General features: G+C 32.2%; 1 protein-coding gene across 12 annotated transcripts in view; it reads left to right on the forward strand.

The window, feature by feature from the left end:
* Positions 1–17,500, forward strand: part of LOC145303663 (protein still life, isoforms C/SIF type 2-like) — a 1,026,311-nt gene that overhangs the window by 133,068 nt on the left and 875,743 nt on the right. The window contains exon 1 of one of the 12 annotated variants that reach the window (XM_080145259.1): positions 8,654–9,447. The exons of the other annotated variants lie outside the window; for them this stretch is intronic. The gene's annotated coding sequence lies outside the window, so the exon portion shown is untranslated. Of the gene's footprint in view, positions 1–8,653; positions 9,448–17,500 lie in introns of those variants that run through there. 12 annotated transcript variants of the gene reach the window in all.

A 17,500-nucleotide genomic window follows, 5' to 3' on the forward strand; every position in this document is an offset into this window, starting at 1 on the left:
ATGTGTGTGTGTTTTGTGCTCAATCTGGTTACTGTTGCTGATGGTGTGTAGTTATTATGGTCAGGGTAAGAATTGGATGAGCTTTTTATTTGGATGGGAGTTTACCCTCGCTTTTATCAGGTAAACATTTCATTCCCATTGCCTTGATTGTTCTTATATATATATATATATATATATATATATATATATATATATATAATTATTCTTTTACTATAATGATCAAATACCTACAGGCAGACACTAGTGTTTCATCCTTTTAGGAATCTACAGTGCAGGGTGTCGCGCTTAACACCAGTCGACAGATTCCAACTCGGCAACACGAGCTATCTCTGGTTCGATTAGCAAAGACCGTATCCATTCGACTACCATTAATCGCGTAAAATAACGTTGAATTTAAACATTTTAATTTTAAATGTTCTTTACGTCAGTCAGACAGTGATCTAATCATTACACGATGATCTATGTGTGTATGTATATATATATATATATATATATATATATATATATATATATATGATGAAAATGATGGAAATAGTATTCCGACAAAATAGAGAAAATAAAAAGGAACAAACCGTATTATGTGTTCATCAACGTTTCGTCTTTATTTCGAAGAAGTCTCGAAATAAAGACGAAACGTTGATGAACACATAATACGGTTTGTTCCTTTTTATTTTATATATATATATATATATATATATATATTTAGAAGTGATGGGACGATTCCAATATTTTTCCTGATTCCGATACAATTACAGATTCCGATTCTTTATAAATCTCTAATTATTTAACTGAAAGATTGTTATTTAACCCCGATCTTCCAAAACAATACATGTTAAATATGCAGATATTTTCCTAAACGTCAAAATACACTTGTGGAGGATGATCTATCGATTTTAGCTTTACTTGTATCTTAAAACAAATGAATATTTAATAATTTATCAATATCAACAGCAATGAAAGATTTTACTTTAAGCAAAATCCCTCCTCCCAAAAAAAAGATAATTAAAAGAATCGGTTTGGCATTGGAAAATAGGCACCAATATTTCCGGTTCCTATACTCCCAAATGTTCCGATTTTTTCGATTCCCGATTCCAATCCCGATTCCAGATTAATCGTCCCAACACTATATATATATATATATATATATATATATATATATATATATATATATATATACAAAGTATCCGTATGTGTGTGCATGTGTGGAAAACGTCTCTACTTAACTCGTCTCTGAGTATTTGGTCTACAAATTTGAAACTTGATTTATAGGGTATTTGGACTTGGGGAACACTTTCGATTTGGGTTTTAGCTCGTAAAAATAACTGCTAAGAGGTAAAAATTGTAAAATAAAACACAGCTGACCATGGCAGGAGTAAATCGAATCTATACACTTCATATATCTTGCTTTATTTACTATTGAGCATGATATATAAAGTGTGTATGTATATATATATATATATATATATATATATATATATATATGATTATACAAAATATAATGTTTATGCATATGTTCAATAAATTTTTTTGAAATGTGTCACAATTAATTAAGCTCAATAAAAATGAATTTACATTTTTAGAGCATATATATCGCTTATGAATGAAGCAAAGAATGTATTTACTTTAGCTTTATATATGGGAAATTATTTAATAAATATGTAAAATAGAATTAAAGTAGTTTCCTCCTCAAATTCAAAATGGCTGCAATAACAAAACAGACGATGTTATTTTTCTACATATATTTTCGGCTTGATGAATGACATGGCCAATTTTTTTTTTCCTTTTCTTACTAAAATAAATAAATTCCTGTTTTCTGAAGAGTCTGCGATGAATAAATTCGGTTGTTGCGTACAGATAACTGATTGATTCTGCGTAACGAAATAATTGCCGTAAAAACATTTTTAAAAACTTTTGGGCATGTTGAAAGAAATAAAAAATAATATTAATCAAACCATAGAATTTAGAACGTAGCTGTGTTGATGTTTATATATTCCGATATCTTTTGGGCAATTGATTAACTCTTTTTTTCTCTTTTTTTTTTCAGGTAAGTACTCAACAATTCTGAGATTGGTTTTGATTAAGAAATATTCAGCAACCAAGGTAGTACACTTTTTCATTTTTAGCTATATATATATATATATATATATATATATATATATATATATATATATATATATATATATATCAACTGGTATGAAAACCTATGATTATAAGTTTTACAAAATATTACTGGCAGTAATATTCTAGAAGTACTATCCCACCTAAATAAGAATTGCTCGATATACAAGATAGAGCAAGTAAATCAAATTTTAGTCATTCAATGAATTCAAAAATTAATGACGTGAAATGTTTGAATTTCAAATCAAAAGATTTTTATTATTCTATGTAAGACAAAGAATACATTTGAAATATTATAACCCCTTATCCTATAGGATTTCGATGTCTACCATCTCTTCAGAGGAAAAATATTAGCAAATAGTTATAATGGTTTACACCTTATTTGCTAAAGTGAATGAGACATGGAAAATCACAATTAAAAGTTGTTTAAGTATTTAAATGTCATAGAATAAGGGAAGTTAATGAAAAGGATATAAAATTTCACATCCAAATTGCAGTAAATGTCTTTGATAGAAGTGAGGTAAAGTGATCCAATCTGTATTTTGACTAATCCACATCACAATTCAAACTGTATTTGTATATATATATATATATATATATATATATATATATATATATATATATATATATATATATATATATATCACAATTCAAACTGTATTTGTATATATATATATATATATATATATATATATATATATATATATATATATATATCACAATCCAAACTGTATTTGTATATATATATATATATATATATATATATATATATATATATCACAATCCAAACTGTATTTGTATATATATATATATATATATATATGTATATATATATGTATATATATATATATATATATATATATATATATCACAATCCAAACTGTATTTGTGTGTATATACATATATATATATATATATATATATATATATATATATATATATATATATATATATATATATATATATATATAAATAAAAATTACAATAAGTTTACCAAGGTAATCAAAATAGTAAACTTAAAATATATTATAAATATTAAAGTGTTAATAATACTTCGAAACTCCGCGGATTAAGGACTATCCACTTATCTTGTGCTTCCTTTTTTAAAATTAAATATGTTTTTAACTCTTTTTCAAGATGTCTTTTAACATGTTTTATTAATCATTTGTTCATATTATAAGCTCTATTTCCTTTTCGGTTTTATTGAGCTTTTACATCTGGTTGAGATTACTTTACTTGTAAATATTAACACTTTAATATTTATAATATATTTGAACTTTGATCCCTTAACAGCAAAATTTCCGACTGAAACCCAATTAAAAAGATTTTCCAAAATCTCAATACTCCTTATTATAATAAAATAATATAATATTTCGAGTCTGTAGTTTTTTGGTAGGAAAATGTACACAGACAGACAGACATTTTCACTTTTATAGATATATAGATTAATAGTATAAATTAATAATATTTAATGAAAACAAGAACATAAAACTACTTTTAATGTCTAAACAGCTTTTTTTCTCACGTTCTCCAATGGCCCCCATCTTTATAAATTACCCATTTCCAGTTGCTTTAAGTCGTCAAATTCTGCCATATTTGCTCAGAGTAAACGTTAATTTAATATCTCCCCAAAACTCAATTAAAACGTGCTTATTATTATCAATAATTATTTTGGGAATATTGCCACAACTCATTTCACTGTTGGTAATTTAAGTGTAAAAATTAGGATCTAACTGAGCAGGCCGCCCGGCGTTGCCTCATGGTGAAATACGCATGAAAATTATATTTTAATTTATACAGAAACTGAGACATGTATATGCAAGTATTATGTTTTTTTCTAAACAGTTCACTTGTAAGTAAAAAGAGAAAAAACTCGAGCTGAGATCGAGACCAAAATCTAAAGACAATCAGGCAAGTACGATAACCATTAGATTAGCTTGACATGATCTATGAAAAGTGTTTTCAAACCTACTTATTCTTAGCATAAAGAATCTATCATAATAACGATTCACGCATGCAAATTCATGAAACAGCAAATAGATTACAATCCGATAACCACCACATACTAATTTTTCAATTTTAACCCCTTAGCAGCCCTTTTTCTGAATGAAAACCGATTAAAATGTTTGTTTCATATATCCAACTACCCTATATACCAAATTTCATGTCTTAGATAAAAAAATTTGTTGAGTATATAGGTTGAGAAGTGTCTACACACACACATACACATTCTCACTTATATATATATGATTTGAATCTGAAAATCTGGAAATGTGTTTCTTAATCGATATTATTTCAAAGAATAAAATCAATCAATAGATTTCCACCCTTCTTTCCTATCTCCGCCACCTTGAATACACTTGAAAAAACTGTTCCGGTTTTTACGTCTACTTGCATTTATTTGTCTTCCGCGAGCTTGATCATACACCCTGTTCTCATCCCTTATCTCTCAGCCGAGTTCACACCCGGTAAAAAAGAAAAGGACAAAAAGTAAAAGAGGAAGAGAAAAAAGGAAGAAGAAAAAGAAGAAGAAGAAAATAAAAGAAGGAAGAAGAAGGAAGTAGAAAAAGAAAAATCATTTTGAGCTTTTTTTTTTCTTCTACTTCCTTCTTTTTTTCTACTTCCTTCTCCTCTTCCTCCTCCTCCTTCTTCTTGCTCTATTTTCTCCTTTTTCTATTTTCTTCTTACTCTTTTATATTCTTTGTCTTTTTTCATTACTTTCCTTTTCTTTTTTCTACTTCTTTCTTCTTCTGCCTTCTTTTATTCTCTTTTTCTTCTATTTCCTTATTTTTTCTTTCCTTTTCTCCCCTTTTCTCTTTTCTTTTTCATCTTTTATTTCTTTCTTTTTGTTTTGTTTTTTAAAAAAAAACTTTTAAAAATCAGAAACCCCAAATTTTGAATAAATGAAGCCAAAAATAATTTTTCATCCGGTGAAAAATCAAGACCAAAAAAAAAAAAAAAAAAAAATGTGGACGATTTTCTTTTTTTTTTTTTTTCTTACTTTGGAAGAAATCTAAGACCTTTTTTTAAAAAAAAAAAAGAAAGAAAATTAACAAAAAATTAGTAATGTCGAAAACAAAAACAAAAGAAACAATTAATATCATTTGCAAGATACGAGGCAGATGAAAAAAAGTAAAATAAAAAAAAATAAAATGAAAAAGTGGAAAAATTTAAATAAACAGGAAAATCATTAAATGAAGCATTCGGAATTTAAGACAAAAAAAAAGCTTTTAAAATGAAAAGAGAAAATAATGAAGGAAAGGTTTTACTTTTGGACCTATCCTCGTGCTTATATATATATATATATATATATATATATATATATATATATATATATATATATATATATATATATATATATATATATATATATATATATATATACGATGTGAAAAGGAAGAGAAAGACCGGAGGCTCGACGTTTCGCCCGTATTATGCGGGCTTTTTCAAGTGATGTGGTCACTGACGAGAGGGTCGATGTTTTTAGTTTTATATATACTGGTATACTGGAGGAGTGTATGCAAATAAAACTATTATACAAATATTAAAAAAAATCTGGTCTTATCTCTAACTCTACTAACACTGTCAAACAGAGAAAAAGATTTTTTAACATTTCTTTCGACTTATCTAAAATAATATTGCACAAAAATAATCGAGACACTAGTTAATAAATATATATATATATTTGTTCTTTTTTTTTTTTGTATAATAGTTTTATTTGCATACACTCGCCCAGTATATATAAAACTAAAAACATCGACCCTCTCGTCAGTGACCACACCTCTTGAAAAATCCGCATAATACGGGCGAAACGTCGAGCCTCCGGTTTTCCGCTTTCTTTTTCACATCATAACGTTGGATTGTATCCATCTAAAAATTCATATATATATATATATATATATATATATATATATATATATATATATATATATATATATATATATATATATATAAAGAACAAGTAGTTAATAAAACGTGTTAAAAAACACTTTGAAAAGAGAGTTAAAAGCATATTTAATTTTAAAAAGGAAACACTAAATAAATTTATTTAGTGTTTCCTTTTTCAAAGTGTTTTTTTAACTACTTATTCTTATTATAAGCTCTATCTCCTATTTGGTTTTATCAAGCTTTTACATCTGGTTGAGATTACTTTATAAATATTAATTCTTTAATATTTATAATATACTTTCGTTTTACCATCTTGGATCATTTTGGTAAACTTAACTGTAATTCTTATTTTATATATATATATATATATATATATATATATATATATATATATATATATATATATATACACTCTCCCTTTGCTACAGTCATCCACCTTAAACGCACATACCTCTCAATACACTGAAGAAAGCAGAAGGAGCGGTCGAAAATACTTCTTTTTTTTTTTTTTTAAAGAATTTTAAGGATTTTGTTTTTCTATACATTAGCAAATAAAAAAATGAAAAACTTTATATATTTTTTGTATCGATTTTTATGCATAATATATATAGAAAGGGTGTTTTCTTTTTTAGAGGCGGCGAACTTTAAATTGAAATAAATCATAGAAAAATACTTCTATTATACAAAAATATGGGTTATTTCAAACGTTCACTTTTGGCATTTATAATTTATATAAAATTTCGGGTATATGACCTCGTCGCTTCTCCGTATATGGCATGATCTAGAGATCCAATTTTCATAAACTCTATGTATTAAATTAGGGTATATTTCGGTAATAATGCGCCAAATGTTATCTTCCAAGTGGTCTATTATGTCTGGTCTATCAACGTAGTTATGAGACTGCAAATATACATTTACACATTAAAGTTGGTTAATTTTTAAACTTTTGATATGCATCTGTCATTTGCTCTGATGATAATAAATAATGTTGGAGCGCTAAATATTTTGGTTTTGTTTTTCACTGATGTCATATTTAAAAAAAAACTTTTGAGGTCACTATTACATATTGGGTACAATATAATAATCAATAGAGAATTATCTCTCTAATAATAAATATGAAATTTGCATAAATAAAAATATCAAGCTTATTTTATGACCGGGCAACGCCAGGTGGCCTGCTAGTGTATATATAAAAATGACCTTGTCTGCCTGAAGAACGATCTCTATCGTTCCAGCTTGTCTGAAGAACGGTCTCTATCTTGTATCGTTCCACCTTATATATATATATATATATATATATATATATATATATATATATATATATATATATATATATAAATAAAAAAGGTGGAACGATAAATTTGTCGCCCTTAAGAAAACAATACTACGGCTTTATTTTAAACCTTTTATTGAAAAAATCAATTCAGGTAACTTAATTATAATGAAGAGGAAGCATCTACTTAATGTAGCCGCCTTCAGCCTCAACACTGCCTTGATACGGGTCTAGAACTGGGAGCATGCCTTTTCCACAAGCACCAGCAGGAGCTTGGCAAGGATTCAGTTGATGGTCGCAATCCGGCTGGCTTTGGTGTTGTGGAAGGTCATGTTGGTGATGTTTTTGACGTATGACCAAACGAAGTAGTTCAGATCGGAGGGGGGGGGAGGAGCGGCCAGTGAGAAAAGGGTACAAAGTCGTATCACTCCTTCTGAAGCCAAGCCTGGGTCTCTTTGGATGTGTGGGCCAGCACTGAGTTCTGCTGCCACACCTAGGGTCTGCCAGTGGCCACCCGATTGCACCAGGGGATCACCACACTCTTCAGCACATCGAGGTACACTTCGGTGTTGCTTTCAAGTTGACTTCGAAAATGTGAAGTGGCCCTCACTTGAAACCACACCAAAAACCATAACCATGGCTGGAAACTTCATTGAGCTGTCCCCTCAAGCGTTGAACTGTCCGGATTTACATTTTGAGGGTGCAGGCAATGGTCCTGTTGTCATAACTTGGATTGGTAGAGAGCATAAGTTGTACAGTGGCACATCTCCGATCTCGTTCGTTGTGTCACTTTCAGACATGATAGAAAGCCCCTCCTCACGCTCTTGGGATTTGTACACAGCTGGCCAACTAGTAGATGGTCTGCAACAAAAAAAAAGGGGGGGGGATAAAGAAAACTGGTTTTCATCAAACGGAAATGGAATCATGTCGTCTTTTCTAGGGAGACAATTTTATCGTTCCACGTTGTGTATTGTATAGAGAGGAGATGGAAGAAATATACTAATTTCGCTCGGTGCTAAGGATATCATTCTCCGAAGCAATAAGCATTACCTTCTCGTTTTTTTTTGTTTTTTTTTTTTACCGGGTAGAGGAAATGGCGCTGGCGCTCTTATTAGGGAATGCCTATGTGGCTGATTGTGAGAATTGTTGCATCCGTTCAGAATGCGCCCTTTTCGGAAAGAGGTGTATATTGGTTTCCTCACTAAGAACTGACTGTCAAACTTTACCGCACTGGAAGGCAGGTAAACAAGACGCGCACGCACGCACACACACACACACACACACACACACACACACACACACACATATTGGTCGATGCTTGGTTCTATTAATATCATTCCTTCTTTTTCGTACTTTCGTTCTCTTTCCAACACCCCCACTCCTCCCTCCCTCCCTCTGCTTGTATCTCTTATTTCCCTTTCCCTTCTGCAGCTGCTACTTCCCCTCGTTATTTTCCTCCTCCCCCTTTCTTTTCTGATATTGGCATCACCATTTTCCTGATGGATGATACTCTGCGACTCAATCACAACAACAGTAGTACCGATTCTTTCGACGTTGGCATCATCATGATTATCATCATCCCCGGTTCTTTGCGGCTGCCTGTTTACCGTTTCCTCCGCACGTAAACAGAAGGAAGAAAAAGAAAAAAAAAAAACATTAAAAGAAGGAATTACAATAACTGTTTTTTTTTCTTTTCTTTTCTTTATCAAACAAAAAAAAAACAAAAAAAAAAAAAAAAAGAGGGGAGTAAAAACTCACCCACCCCAAAATAATATACGTTTATTTGGGGTAGGTTAATTAAAAAAAAAAAATTTTTTTTTTTTTCAATTTAAAAAAAAAATTGATTTATTATTCAAAATTTCTGAATGATTTTGAATTATTTTAACTGATGCAATTAAAAAAAAACTAAAAGGTACAAATCGTAACGGGGGTGAGTAGAGAGGTTGTGATGTTGATAAATAGGCAAGTTATTTTCTCTAAGTGCAGTGAGTGCGACTAGCGAAACAAATGTGATATTTCCAAGAGAAACAGAAAGATACAAAAATTACCTTCGGTTTTCTCCAAATCGAGAGAAAAAATTGAGAGAGAAAAAAAAAGGGGGGTACCAAACCTGGATAAATAAATACCATTTCTTGTTCCTTGCTTTACACTTATATACGAACTTTCAGGTGAGTCTCCCTTTCATTTCTTCTTTTCATCTTGTTTTTTTCAATAACAACTTCATCCGCATTTAGTAGCAAAAAAAAAAAAAAAAAATGCTCTTGTAAGTTTCAAAATGAGGATTGATAATTTCTATTATTCTGACTACTATTCTCAACTTGATTGTTATTTTCACAACGTTTCGGCCGATGTAATCCCTTGACAGTTACCAAAAAATATAACTTAGTACTTGTGCAACTTAACACCACCAAGCAAATTTAGAAAGTCATTCTTAATTCCGGAAAGGAAGGTGGGGGGGGGGGGGCTTTGTTAATCCTACATAACTCTCCTAAAACCCAAACAGTTTGTTTGGGGGAACTAAACTGCCATCGTGTCAATAATTTCTATATTACAATAGTCGTTCCAAAAGTAAGGCCTCCTATTTTTTTTTTTTAACTAAAGAACTTAAACGTTGAAGAGCTACGAATACTAGAGTGATACCATTAAAATGAGTGACCTATCTGTGCTCTGGAATTTATTTTTCTACATAGTTTACACCATTCTCTATGCACTTTTACCAACCTCTTTTGATGCCTTAGTTGTAAAAGTCCGGCGGAGCGCACTTTATCATTCACGTCTCTGTCGCCACTCTAAAATCGACGAACCCATCTCTTAACTGTGTTGACATCAACTACATCGGCTTCGTAAACGTTCAACAAGCGCCGGTGAATGTTCATCGGTTCAATTTTTTGTGCATGGAGAAATTCAATCACGTATCCCTGCTTCTGACGCACGCCCATGAGAGGGGCTGCTTTCTTAGGGTCTCACACCGTCAATATCTGTGACAGAGAGATGAAACTTCCAGGTCATAAATGCATGAGGTCAGCCATCATAACAATGCAATTTGATCCATTTAGGCGGAATAAAAAACAAATAGGAGGCATCCTCGTAATAAATAGTACACATTTAGACACGATTAGGTTTAAAACTCCAAAAATTCAAAGTCGGATTCTTTACATGGACCCATGGTTTAAGGATTAAAGACGTTGATTTATGATCAGTGACAGTCTTTCGAGATTTGAAGGTTCAATCCTTATCATCGGTGATGATAACGAAAAAATAACATAGATTAACACTTAATAACAGAATGCTATGAATTGCATAAAAGTTCTCTTAGAAATTCCGTGCCATACAGGTTGCAGAGTTTGCCATAAAGATTTCCAAGTTGGACTCTATTTCGTATTATTTAGATTTTTCGGACTACTGTTCACATCTTGAGTGTCATTTTTCGCAACGTTTCGGTCTATGTAACCTCCGACCTTCTTCAGGTGTATCTTGTCGAACTCTGGAATGTTTCTGTCGAACTCGATAATTTCGAACAGAACCCATTATTTACTCCACGGAGGTAGCATACTCTCGTTCATGACTAGATGAAGGTCCCAAGTAATTCACAATTTTATTTTCCGGTCACCAACGCTGAAAATTGAACCTTCAACCTTCGGGAGAATATCACTTTTACAAGTGTGTTTTTTTTTTTTTTTTTTTTTTTTTTTTTTCAAGTACTTTAATCTTGCGGGCAGTTCTTGTATGAATTTTGGAAGCGTCAAACCTATTTTATTTCCAATTGTAGATATCACTATTTACTACTACTACTACTACTACTACTACTACTACATATATATTCCCAACTCGCATTTAGGTAAAAATGCACTTTCGTAAAAAATTGAATTCATTCAAAACATATCGCTAAAACCAAAAACAAAAACAACATCTAAGTAAATTGCGATATATCCAGACAGTTGGCGAGATGGTCAAGGGCCAAGGGTTTAGGCTCATTACCGTTGGGTCCCGATTTCAAATCTCGCTAGATACAGCTACTCTGATGAGTCATAGATGACGAAACACGTGTCAGTGGATAATTACATTTTAAAAATTATATATATATATATATATATATATATATATATATATATATATATATATAAAGCTGAACGTCTGTGTGTGTGTCTAGTCACGAATACGCTCCTATATGGTTGACTATTATAGAAAACTGATCACATATAATGATAGAAGATGTATTGAGACACAGGAATGGGTATGTTTGATCTGGCATAATGATGATTCATTAAAATTGTGGGGTCTGCGTACACGCCTGGTCCACAAAGTATGGAAATAAAAAATGTAAAAATTTAAAAAAACGTTTACAAGTGTTTTTGATATGGATGTACATAATAATACTTTGATAAGTATGTTTTAACTTAAATAGGAATGGTATAATAAAATTGTGGCGTTTGCGTTCGCGCCTGGCCTCCATAGAATGGAAATAGGCACAAGCTTTAATAAAGACTTTTCATATCTATCTGCGTACGTATACTTTGATAATTATGTTTCAGTTTGAAGAAATATGGTATAATAAAATTATGAGGTGTTCGTTTGCGCCTGACCTCCATAGAATGGAAATATGTCACAAAGTTTAACAAGGTTTTTTTAATATAGATTGTGATAAGTGTTTCAGTGTGAACAGGTATGGTATAATAAATTATGGGGTTTATCTATTTTATTTTTACTTTAATCATATTTTGCTTTGGTTTTGATACCCCCAAATTCGAAATTCTTTAAAACCCTTCCTTTTCATAACCTATTATACTTTCATAAATCAGAGTCCATTTTCTGTAGGGTGTTTTTGAACTCAGTCAACGACGGGTACTTTTGCTAGTATATATATAATTGTTGTACTTTTTTAATACGCATTATTGTATATATTACCTATTATTTATAATTAAAGGTTCCCACAGCATGTTAAATTTAGCATGATATTGGAACCATTAGTTTTAGAGTCCCGAATTCGACAAGATACATCCGAAGAAGGTTGGAGGTTACATCGACCGAAACGTTGTGAAAAATGACACTCAAGATGAGAACAGTATTCCAAAGAATCCAGATAATACGAATAACCAATTCTCACCTAAAAATTCAGAAACGTTGGACTAGAAGGTTCCCTAATTTAAATAAGAAAAGAAAAATAAGCGAAGAAGGAAGTTACATCGGCCAAAACGTTTTGAATGTAACAATCAAGATGAGAATAGTAGTTAGAATAATTCAAATATAACAACGTTTTCAATTATTTCAGATCTTTTATATGACAGGTGCACGATCATTTTTTTCTGGGGGGTGGGTGTTACAATTTTTATACAATTAAAATAAGTACATATAAATCGAATCGTAATGCGTACAAAAATAACCACTACTTATAACATAAGGAATTACATAGCTTAATATCCGCAAAAGTAATTATTTGCGGAAATTTTAAATGCGATATTCGTTTTCAGCATACCCGAAAACCTAAAAGAGTCGTCATTTTAAAGGAAAATGTAAAGGTGGAAACTAAGTAAAAATTTACCAGAGATTGAAAGCTATTTACACCCAATATTTTTTACTAATAGAGATTGACACATTTCCTTAATAAAATTATATTTTTATGACAATTTCGTTCAAGCAACAACGTAATGTCTGAACGATACCGCAATAACTAAATTTAGCTTTCCAAATCCTATTTACAAGAACCAACTAATTTTATTAAAAGAAGCGGGGTGGGTGGGGGGTATAGTTTCACCAAAGAAAGGAAAAAATAACTCCCAGACACATCGGTTAGTTACAGCTACTAATATATATATATATATATATATATATATATATATATATATATATATAGATAGATAACCTGCTAAAAAAAAGAATGAATAAGCTGCAGAAATAAAAAGTTGTCGGCTGCTATAAAGGTATATAAAACATTATTTAACACTATTATATACACCTCGTTGAATTCATTGATTTTTATTTTTAAATATTCTTAACGTGAAATTATATGTGCGTGTGTGTGTGTGTTATTGGACGATTCCAATATTTTCCCGATTCTGATACAATTACCGATTCCGATTCATTATAAATCTCTACATATTTAACAATAGAGTTGTTTATTCCCGATTATGGTAAAAACACAAGCTGAATGAGCAGATATTTTCTCAAACGTAAAAATGCACTTGTGGAGAATGATCTATAGATATTAGTTTTACTTGTAGTTTAAAAATCAATATTTATTATTTTATCATTAATACTAGCAGTGGAAGATTTTGCTTTAAACAAAATATAATAAACAATTCCAGTAAAGCAACTGGCCCTGAGGGCATTCCAATTATAGTGTTGAAAAAGCTTCAACCAGAACTTGCCCCCATACTTACAAAACTGTTTAAGCGTTGTCTTAAGAAGTGCTTCCCAACACTCTGGAAAACCTCATCAGTATGCCCTGTATTCAAGAATTCAGGTGATAAGTCATCTCCCTCTCAGTACAGACCAATAAGTCTCCTGAGTGTCATGAGTAAGTTGCTGGAAACCATATTAAATAAAGAAGTAGTCAACCACCTCAGCAGAAATAATCGTGACATGCAATATGGTTTCCATTCTGCCAGATCTACAGCAGATGTGCTAATGGTTATATCTCATAGGATTAGTGAATCTCTCGACAATGGCTTCCTTTCTAGGGAAATTCCTCTTGACATATCAAAGGTCTTCGATAAGGTATTGCATAAGGGCCTACTTCACAAGATTTCCAGCTACGGTATAACTGGAAATGTTTTCTCAATCCTTAAATCATTTCTCTCTGATAGGCTCATAAGAGTAGTGGTTGATGGGCAGAAATCAGACGCCCACAGTATTAATGCTGGAGTCCCTCAGGGGTCCATACTGGGCCCAACTCTCTTCCTGATCTACATCAATGATCTCCCAAAAACACATACTTAAATCATTCATTGACATTTATGCTGATGACACGACCATCCATGGCAACACATCTAAGGCCGTAAATGATAAAGTTCTATCTGCTTTTCTCTCCTCTGATCTTGATCGTGCGGTACAGTTGGGGAAGAGGTGGCTGGTTACTTTTAATACATCTAAAACCAAGCTCCTATCTTTACATCATCAACGCTCTGATCCCCATCTGGCATTAATTGAAATGGATGGCTCTCATTTAGCGGAGGCTCTATGTTTTGATAAGCTTCTGGCATTGACCTTTACTCCTGACCTGAAATGGAACAGGTACATTAAGTCAGTTGCCAAGGTTGCTGGAAAATTGGTGGGATCCTTCTACCGCTCCAGAAGATATCTCACTACTGATGCAATTCTCTATCTATATAAAAGCCAAGTACGTCCAAGGATGGAATACTGCTGCCACATTTGGGCAGGAACTGCTAAAAATAGCCTATCCTGCCTTGACAGAATACAAAATAGAGTTTGTGGCCTAGTGGGGGATGCCCTTTTCTCTTCCCTGCAACCTCTCTCCCACACAAGAGACGTTGCGAGCCTGTCTTTGTTTTATCATCATTTCCATGGCAAGTGCTCATCCGAGCTCCAATCTCTGGTTCCCCCTTGCCAATCTTTCGCGAAAAACACCCGTCTAGCTGAAACCATTGTCAATAATTTTCCCCACTCTTTATCTGTGCCTAAATCAAAACGTAGATTCCATGAACAAAGCTTCTTTCTTAGAAGTGTACGCCTGTGGAACTCTGTTCCGTTTGCCTGTTTCCGACCTGACTACAACTTGGATGTCTTCAAGCCCAACATAAACAAATTCCTGATACCTCCCCTTAAGTAAGACACTTTTTCAAATCTCCATTACTAACAATTACTATGATATTATCCCATTGATTACTGTACACGCAATACCCCTTATCCCCAAGTGGCTTCCGGGCCTTGATAAGTGGTGATTCCCATGTTAAAAAAAAAGACAAAAGAATCGCTTTTGGTATTTCGATTAATCGTCTAAACACTCATATATATATATATATATATATATATATATATATATATATATATATATATATATATATACAGGAAATGTTTAAACTCTCATCTTTTCATAGAGTGGGTGTGGGTAAACAAATTGTTAGTTGAATGATGAACAACATATTGAGAGGATTGGAAATAATGAGTAAAATTGTTCAGAATTTTTGTATGTAGACTGCTCAACAAGAACTTGTTAACATTAGACTTTGAAGTCAGCTGAGAAGCAGGCCTGTCGTATTGGGTTCTACAAGTGGGACATTTTTAGAAAGAAATTTCGTTCATGGAAGTTCTGTACAGTTTTAGGTACCCATGGCTAAACGGAAAATCCTTTACACTGGTTGTAGCGCGACGAGTGTTTGATGTGAATGTTTTGCAAGGACGCGGTGAGAGGGGGGGGGTGATCAGAAATTAAAGCTTCTATCGAGGACCTACTATGACAATAATAATCGAGTAGAAAACGAATGATATTCTCAACGTTTCAGCGTTTATACTCTCCGGCCTTCTTCAGGTACCTTTACTTTATTAGATAATCTTTTTGGAATTTATCCGATCCACAGAGATAAGCTGTTATTGTTTCCGTTACCTTTAGAAATCACTTGTGAGTTAATTCACTGTTTGTTTGACTCGTTTTTTACTCCAAATTGCCACTTGGATGAAGGAGCTACTATTTGGAATCACGTTTACAAAAATTATGGGGGGAGTTGAGCGACGAGATGTCTGTTCACGCTACATGCGAACCTCGGCATGTTAGTACAGTCAAGGAAGCAAGAAACAGGGTTGGTTGGTTGGTTGGTTGTTTTTGTTTTACAGCATATCAACCCTTTTCAGGTTATTTAATGCCGAATCCAAAGATTTTGAAGAAAAGTTTTTTAATAGAATATATTTGTTGTTTTCAAGTCGGTTTCTATTTAACTCATAGTCGGGACCCTAACAGGTACTACCACTCTGGGTCAGAGTGGACCTGGGAGCAATGGCAATTACAGGGTGGCTCCACACTCCCCAAAGCCCGCAAGCTGGGGCCTCACCACTGGATATAGTTTAAGGTCATATACAGGACCCAAGAAACAGGGATGGTATTCCAAAGTTCAGCAGTCTGTGCGAAGAAACTAGTAGAGTAAAAGGCTTTCTGGCATCCAAGAATCTCAACAATGAAGAGGTGGGATTTTGCTGTTTGTCAGGCTAACCGACAGTATGTACATGTCGAGGGGGGCACAAATGTTAAGAGGCCATCAGAACACATTCGCTAGATTTTTTTTTTTTTTTTTTTTTTTGCTTTGTTTCTTCTGAAACGGTATTCAGAGATTGAACCTTGAGATATTCTAAGTAAATTCTACCTGGAGGTCATGAGTTCGATCCCTAGACTCGAACTCGCCGGAAAGAACCGAGATGACATCAAAGGGCAAAGGAAGTGAATTAACCGATATCCCAAGACACCGAATATGCAATTAAGTTTCGGTTCCAAATTTCTGAACAAATTATGCGTTGCGTTGCGTCTATCATCCAAAATGAAAAAAACTATGCATATATTTTATCTAGAGTCCTGTTCGCACATCAGACAGAGCATTATGTGAAAACATTTTTTATTTTCTCTTTTTGCTTTTTTGTATATCTGAAAGAGGCCATATAATATACCGAAACGTTTTATGAAATGAAAACAAAAAAAAAAAAAACTTTTTTATAAACAGATTTTGTAGGCTTTTTTTTTTTTTTAAACATAGTCACTCCAAACAAGGGGCATTGCAACTGAGATGTAAGGGCTACTGTGAATTAGGGGGCACATATTACTGGTATGTTAAGTAAGGAGTTATGCAGCGAAATAGTTGTTCACGTTACATTTAAATTTCTATATGTTAGTACAGTAAGGAAAATAGTGAACAAGGGGGGAATTCCAAAGTCAAACGATTTGAGGAAAGAAGCTATTGAGTTTTCCGGCATTTAGGGACTTTTTTTTTATATGTAATACTTTTAGATATTTTCTTGTTACATGTATATATAAGAAAAGATGTGATTCGTTGGTTCTCTCGTTCAGTTCGGAAATCCAGTTAAATGTTTTTAAATAAAAAGACAAAATCAAAATTAATTCTTTTAATTGTCTTTTTATTTAAAAAACATTTAACTGGATTTCCGAACTGAACGAGAGAACCAACGAATCACATCTTTTCTTATATATACATGTAACAAGAAAATATCTAAAAGTATTACATATAAAATATATATATATATATATATATATATATATATATA

The sequence above is a fragment of the Euprymna scolopes genome, chromosome 19 (genome assembly GCF_053919585.1).
Source record: "Euprymna scolopes isolate OS-2025 chromosome 19, ASM5391958v1, whole genome shotgun sequence".
Classification (NCBI taxonomy): Eukaryota; Metazoa; Mollusca; class Cephalopoda; order Sepiida; family Sepiolidae; genus Euprymna; species Euprymna scolopes.